The sequence below is a fragment of the Mesocricetus auratus genome, unplaced genomic scaffold (genome assembly GCF_017639785.1).
Source record: "Mesocricetus auratus isolate SY011 unplaced genomic scaffold, BCM_Maur_2.0 Super-Scaffold_100691, whole genome shotgun sequence".
Classification (NCBI taxonomy): domain Eukaryota; kingdom Metazoa; phylum Chordata; class Mammalia; order Rodentia; family Cricetidae; genus Mesocricetus; species Mesocricetus auratus.
This window is the reverse complement of record NW_024429267.1, coordinates 53,032,410-53,040,218: the sequence shown is the minus strand read 5'-3', so window position 1 is coordinate 53,040,218 and position 7,809 is coordinate 53,032,410. Positions and strand designations below refer to the sequence as shown.

Genomic DNA, 7,809 nt, shown 5'->3' with positions numbered 1-7,809 from the left:
AAAAAACACAACAAAACACAAAAACTAATAATAAGTCAGACAAATAGTATAACTGGTTTGGACTCTGCCTTTAGTCTCAATAAATATATTTTTACTTTAAAGGAAAAAAATACATAAAGGAATAGAAAGAGAAGATAGAAGATACATAAGAAATATGGATACTTAACTGCATACATACATATAGTTGATGCATGGCAGAGATAATAGATATAGATAGAAAGAAAGAATGATAGATGATATATGACTAATGATAGAGATAGGTAGATGATAGATAAATACATAGATAATTGAGAGGAATTATAATGAGGTGACAGATAGCTGTAACTGGAACTGGAGCCCCTGGGTCTGGCCTCAGAGGCCCAAATTGTATGTACTTTGCTGTATCCTATAAAAGAAAACCATTGATAGAATGGAAGAATCACTCAGAACAGACCCAATTCCCTATCCTTGCTACCTGGCACTACTTACCAGCTTCTACCCATAATCCACCCACCCCCATGAATGATGGGTTTTACTGTTCTGTAGTTTCCTTCAAAGTCTACTTCAAGGCAGTGGGTCTCTCTCTGTAATAGTCAGTTTTGCTGTAGTAACAACACCTCACAGGCCAAACCAACAAATGCATAAAAGTTTATGCTACTGTTATGTGGAAGCTCTGTTGCCACAGCCAGACTGTGGGTCAGTGCCACGTGGAAAGAGGGACTTCATGGCGCAAGGAAGGAGCAAGAGCCCCTGAGGAAACACATAACGCTTTGAGAAACTCACACTCCATTGGCTGATACATACCATAAGGCCAGGTTCAAAGTCAGCAGCAGCAGCAGCAGCAGCAGCAGCAGCAGCGAGAAGTTTGGCTTCCTCCCAGGAAGCAGCACGGGGTGGGTGGAAGTAAGCGTTCTCTCCATGGGGAAACAGGGTGAACGGTCCCAAAGTGACAATCTGCCACCCACCACCCTGTTTTTAATATCCATCTGGACACACGAGCACACGCACGCACGCACACACATGTATGCACGCACACACATGTATGCACGCACGCATGTGCGCGCACACACACACATATGCACGTGTGCATACACACACACACACAAACACACACTGCTCACTCTAGCAGCACTCTTGGTCATTGACCTGACCTGCCTCTGGATTCTCTTGCCTCCATGGCTACAGATGTTCCTTGATGAGTACAAATTAAGAACCTTCAGTTCTTTTTCATTGATTAATTTTGCCATTTGACCACTTCATGCAGATGTGGAATTTATTCTGATTACTCTTTTCCATCACCCTCGCCCTCTGACACACACTCCCCGCCCCCCTTCCCCAGTTTCTTTCTCAGGTTTCTGACCTTGGTTTTTATTTCATGACCAGCCTATGTGAAGCAGGGCCATCTGTGTGACCACTGGGTTGGAATCAGAACTCTCTTTTGGATCTTGACTGGGTCGTGAGTGGATGAACAACTGAGGTAGCGATTCCATCCCTGAGCCTACCAGGAGCAGACGGTTCAGCACCAAGGGGGCAGGACCCCTGTGTCCTCGCACCGTCCCGCCTGATGCTGACTTCCCATTCCTGCACCGAACTTCATGGTTTCGCAGTCCAACCCTTTCCTGTGAGAGAAAAAATGAGACTTCTCACTCACTCTTCGTATAAGAACAGAGTCCTGTAGAGCATGGTCCCTAGAATGAGGAAATGAAAGTCCATTGACTGCTAGACCCCTGGCAACCAAGTTGTGTCAGAACAAAGGAGGATTGTTTGGGGCCTCACGAAAAGCAAAGCACTTACTCCTAAGCCTCGTGGCAAGACCTCAATCATGTAAGGGGTCACTTTCGTCACATGGGGCATGGAGCTGGGACATTGTGATGAAAGGCACAGCTTACCCTTACTTCTCTACATCACCCACTCAGGCAGCTTCTATTCCAGACGTGTACACTATCAGCTCCGTCCCCAAGCAATGTGTATTTCCTGTGCAGAAATGAACGAGAAATAAGAAAGACAGAAAAATGCAGCAGCCTAACCCCTTCAGATATGGTGACCGTGCTCACCCACCACCACCACCTACGACACTCTCCTCATTTCTTGTTAGTTGAAACTGGGTCACTGGATTTTTACTGCAAAGAAATCTGAGGTTAAGTTCTGAATTATGTTTGAGTTTTTTTTTTAATGAAGAGCTATAAGAAGTTGCCAACTTGTAAAAACCATACCCAAAATCCCACAGTAGTATTGACGTGATGCCCTTCAATGACAGCATCTTAGATAGGTAGGTAGCTATTGTAATTATTGAAATTAAGAATTTCATATTCATTAGAATTAGCTGGAGTGCAAGGGTTCGCTAGTTTTAAATATTTATTTTTATCTTGTACGTGTGGGTGTTTTGTCTGAATGAATGTGTGTGCCAAAGGCATACAGAGCCATTAGTAGGTATCTGATCCCCCGGAACGGGAGTTAATAGCAGTTGTGAGTTCTTAGGCAGGTGCTGGCAACTGCAGTCAGGTCCTCCCCAAGAGCAGCCAGTGCTCTTAACCACTGAGCCATCTCTCCAGCCCCTGACTTCACCAGTTCAGCCTTATTTTCAAATGTTTATATCTGCATGCCTAAGTCTTCTTGTATTTGATCCCTGGTTTGGAGTCATAGAATCCAGGTTGAAATTATTCTATTGTTCTATTGTTGTTGTTCTTGATGTTTGATTTTTTTTGCGTACATTGAAGCTCTGAACAAAATCGAGGATGCTGCTAAGATAAAGGGGGGTGGATTTGGGAAGCAGTATCCACCGCAAATAGCTCTTGTTTTAAAGAGAGAGAATTCTCCGTGATCCTGGAGGCAGGGATAGATCCAGCCACCCCATCCTTCCTTCTACCACACATGCCTTTTGTTCTTCAGGAATCTCTCAAACAAATACTGCATGGTGTGGTTTATCTCATCTTGCAAGGCTGCAACGGCCCCATTGAGATATGGAATTTATGATCTCAAAAAATAGCAAATCTCCGTGTGAGTTCAGTCCCACTGAAATCACCCAAGAGACTTATGAAAGAACAAAGGGTTTTTGTTGTTATTGTTCTAGTGAGAAGAACTCGCTGCCACAGAACCAAAAGGCAGCAATGTATAGGAGAAATGGAAAACCCAGCGGTCTCAAATCGTATGCTGTTTAGACAGGGCATTGGGGATTCGAATGATCTCTTAAGGAGAGATCCAATTGACATTTTTCACACCAGTTCCACAAATCCCCTGAACAAAATCTAGCAGCTTCCTTACTGTGGGACCTGAGGAATATACCATCCCATTGTTTAACAGGAAATTCTCAAAATCTGTAATGAGGAGAAGCAGAGATGAAGATGCATGTAGAGACTAGTAATAAAGCAATATGTGCGTGTGTGTGCATATGTGTGTGTTCTTGCGTGTGTGTGTGTGTGTGTGTGTTCAGAAAGTACAAATGCATCTTCAAAATAGCATCACTTATTAAATTCACTTGTTCTATCAAAACAAGGGCAAGCTTGACGGGGTTGATTGATTGGTGAGTAATATGGGCAATCTCATTATAGTCTAATAGGTTATAGAAGATTGGTTCTCCCTATAATTATTACCTAATGATGAGTCTATGGCAAACAAAACCATTACAATCAGCTGTTCAGACCTGAGATAATGACACCAGCCCAAGCGACAGAAAAAATTACCTGCACGCGTTTGCTGAATATTGTTATCCAGCAGCATCAGGCGACTGCAGAAGGATGTCTTCTGAGTAATGTGGTGGCCAGTGTCTTGGCTGTAACTAGAAGAAAATGATGGTGAACTCTCCATCCTCCTTCTATTGGGAGGCAGAGTCAAAGCGCCCTTCAGCTTGGAACTATGCTGACACAGTAGAGTGCAGAGAAAGGTATGCTCTAGAATTTCTAAGGATAGACCTTAGGATACCTTGCCGTTCCCACCCAAGTCTTTTGGGTACAAGCCTCAGGAAATCAGTTTCTGTATGAGAAGCCTGGGGCCCAGGGGCTGGCTTGGTGAACGACAAGCATTTCACAGGTTAGTCTTTCCTGCCAGCCCTCCCGAGACACTAGACATGTAAATAAAGCCTTCTTGGTCTCCTCAGCCCAGGCTGGCCCCTGGCTAAGAACCAGCGGAGGACCCTGTCAGTGCTGTGTGGCAGAAGTTCCCCACGTTCACCCTGCCATGTTCTGACCCACACAGAGAAGAACTTATACTTCCCAAAGCCACCCAAGCCAGGCCTAATTGTTACATAACGTATTGAACCCTAAATTGCTCGTACCTAGTTTAAACTAGGTATATGTGGCTCCGTTCAGAAGAACAAACACATTTGTAGCACCTTCTGGGAGCACAGCAGAGTCCTAAGTAACAGGCATGCTTCTTAGGAAAGTCACCAAGCAAGTGTCCCATTGTGGTGGTCATCTCTCTAAAGGAGAACTGTGCAGATAGTTGGCTATGTTCACCAAGGTAAGCGGTGAAGATCAGGGCTGGGCTCCAGAGCCAGGCCTGACTCCAGAGCCTGTGCTCCTCCGAACACCTGCATTAATAATCATAGCAGCTGTTTGTGAAGTCGGGTTTCAAAGTCTGGTGAGGAGGAGCGAGTCCGTAATCCCAGCACGTGGCGGTGGGTGCCAGCGCCAGGCGTTGCTAGGGAGAGTCTGAGATCACTCTGGGTTCCATGAAACCCTGCCTCAGAACTCTGATGTTATCCACTCCGCCTTTTAAAGGCAGATCAGTGTGCTTCCCGTCCAGGTGGCTGTCACCGCTGGCATCTGCTCTCTCCAGCCCCACCTGGGACCGTGTTCATGAGATTCTTGGGGACCAGATGCAGTGTTAGGGAGCTCCTGAGGAGGGGACTCGGGTCACACCGCACAATCTTTATAAGGATACTCTGGGGCAGATTCTCTTCTGAGAACGGTGTCGGGATCGGTTACTGTGGTTCTGGACTGCTTGGCCGTGAACGTCACTACCTCCTCCGTCTAAGCGCAGCAGACACTCGGCTCCAGGCCTTGGCGATTCGGCTTGTGCTTTCTGTTTTCCTTTACCCAAACACTTTTATGCTCCAAACTTTGCGTGTTTGTTTGATTTTGTTTTAATTATTTCAGTGTAATTTGTCTGTCATTTCGTAAAATCCTGTAACATTTTCTAAACATGCATTAGAGGGAAGCAAGGTATATAATAAGCTATTAATAAAAGGTCTTGGCTTGCTGCCAAGCCTGATGACCTGAGCTTGACCCCTTAGAACCCACGTGGTAAAAGGAAAGAATGACTCCCCCGAGTTAGACTTCCATCTAACATGCTTTGGTGCCTTCTCTCTCTCTCTCTCTCTCTCTCTCTCTCTCTCTCTCTCTCTCTCTCTCTCTCTCTCTCTCTCTCTCTCCTCCTCCTCCTCCTCCTCCTCCTCCTCCTCCTCCTCATCTCTTTCCTACTCACATAAATAAATAAATAACAGTTCTTAAAAAGAAAATGAAATGATGCCTAGGCTATGAACTCAGTCAATGCTAGAACTCTTGCTGAAGATACGCAAAACAAGCCCTGAGTTCAATTTGAAGTACCGGTATAAATAGAGCAAAAACACACCTGCTATCAAGACTGCTTTAAGGGTGGCCTAAGCCATGAACAGTCCTGGCAATGGGGACAGGAGGATCATAAGGTCAAAGCCAGCTGAGTTACAGAGAGATTTAAACCAAGGGCCGAGGCTGTGACTCAATGGTAGAGCGTCTATACTGTGTGCTAGGCTCTGCGTCTTATCACATAGTACAGAAGAATAAGAGATAGTTTTGAGTGCTTGCACAAACTACACATAGCTTATCTTTAGGTATTGTTGTGTTGAATCTCTCTGTGTATGTGTGCAAGCTGTGTGTGTTTGTGTACAAATTATACCATAGAAACAAAGTCATGTCCGCTTGGAAAATAAGTCAAGCTTCAGAACTGTATAGTACTTTAAAATAAATCATAGCTGGGCATAGGCGCACACCCCCATAGTCTCAGCACTAGGCAGGTGGCGGGCAGTAGAGACCAGGAGTTCCAGGTCCTTCTAGGCTACTCTGTGAGTCCTAAGCCAGCTGGGGCTACATGAGATGCTCCTCAAAAACCAAAAGAAGAGGAAAATGGAGGGAGACTTAAACGAAGTAGAAAAAAAAAACGGTTTTTAAAAGCAGCACCAATTAGTGTTATCACAGGTGAACAAGGCAGAACACTGACCTAAGGAAAGATGGAATTAAGGCCACAGATCCTTCCCCAATGCCACCATAGCACAGCTGAGGTGGTAAATGGCCCTCTCTCGGTCCTTGCCTGGATGGATGGTGAGGTGACAGTCACTCCCTTACGGGCTGCAGTGCAGAAAGCTCAGGCAGGTGGCTCACATGATAATAGCTCTCTTGCTGCTTCTGCCACAGAGGAAACTCCTTCCCACAGACCCTGCAAGGCTTCTTACATTATCAGGTTCCCTGGATCTGGTGGCTGGGCCGCCATTTTCTTATAAGCTACAATAGTCAGGGAGATGACCAAAGATCCAGATAAAAGGACGAGGAGTGGAGAGATGGCTCGGTAGCTAAAGGCATATGACCCCACACCAGATGACCCGGTGACCAGAGTTTGATTCTTGGGTCCTGTGTGGAGGAAGGGGAAATGACATCTTATCAAGTTGTCCTCTTAACCTCCACAGATGTGTGCACCAAGATATGCGCCCCACTCGATAAAAATTAGAATAATTTATTTGTGTTATTTTAAGTTAGATGTGTGTATGTGTATGTGAGTGCAGGCATCTCCAGAGGTACTGGATGCCCTGGAGTTGGAGTTACGGGACATTGTGAGTCACCTTGTGGGTTGCTGGGAACAGAACTCAGCTCCGTTAAGAAGAGTAAGTACTCAGAACTGCTGAGCTGTCCCTCCAGTTCCTAAGGGGAAAGAGGGAGGGTGGAGATATTACAAAGGAAAATGATGACACTGGGTCTCTCAAGTTATGCTCTTCTCCTCCCCTAGGCCCCTGCCCTTCCCAGATGCCTCTGAAGGTTCCATCCCGTCTCTGAAACAGTACTCCACTCCTGGTTTCTCTTGGCTCTTGTCCACAAATGTAAAGTCCAAGTCCAGATACGCATTGAGAGTGTTCTATATAAATTACCTCGTGGTCCCTGCCAGGAAGATTTTCTTCCTTCCGTCAATGAGGCAATAGTTTATAATTCTTCCAACCGCCTGATGCAGGCTCCCATCCAATGAGGAATTAAAGAAAACAGCTGAACAAAGAAGCCCAGGACTTTGCACACAGTTGCAATTCTGGTTTGCCTTGGTTGGATTTTAGCACTGTGACACAGACTGACTTCCAAGGGTGGGGGTTTTCAGCATAGTTCTTGTGCCTGCAAAGTGTCTGGGGACATTCTTTTGCAGTAATAATCTCCCTCTCCGGTAATGAGATTGCTTCTAGGAACTAAACCAGGAAGTTCTTATGAAAATTATAGCTCTTTTTCATTGATCCCAATAAATAAGGAAAAACCCGCAGGTTAATTAAGCACATGTGCATTTGTTTCTATATGGTATTGATTTCAACTCAGAATTCAAGGGCACCTATCACAGAAGAAAGGTTGGGAGCCAGGTTGAGACCTTCTTCTGGAAGGGTTTAACTCATTACTCTACGTAGTCACCTCCAGTTTTAATTGCTCTTAACAAACAAAACAAATATGTCTGTCGTGCTTGGCAGAGTGGAGCTAGAGAATGCTCAGCCATGAACTTTCAGCACTTTCTTTTCTCTTGTGGTCATTCCTGCTGAGACTTCACTAAACTTGTCCAAGTCCCCTTTTCATTATGATGGGCCCAAAGAATAAGACCCTGGGTTCCCTGCACAGA

At 45.3% G+C, this 7,809-nt stretch overlaps 1 long non-coding RNA gene across 2 annotated transcripts; it reads right to left on the bottom strand.

The window, feature by feature from the left end:
- Positions 1-1,251: 1,251 nt before the first annotated feature.
- On the bottom strand, positions 1,252-4,657 carry LOC121137429. 2 transcript variants are annotated; one of them, XR_005874646.1, is made up of 4 exons: positions 4,250-4,657; positions 3,660-3,754; positions 1,869-1,953; positions 1,252-1,598 (listed from the first exon to the last, which is right to left on the bottom strand). It is a non-coding gene; the product is annotated as an uncharacterized LOC121137429 (long non-coding RNA). The 2 variants fall into 2 exon arrangements; XR_005874647.1 differs by having other exon boundaries at positions 4,307-4,657.
- Between the last annotated feature and the right edge of the window lie 3,152 nt (positions 4,658-7,809).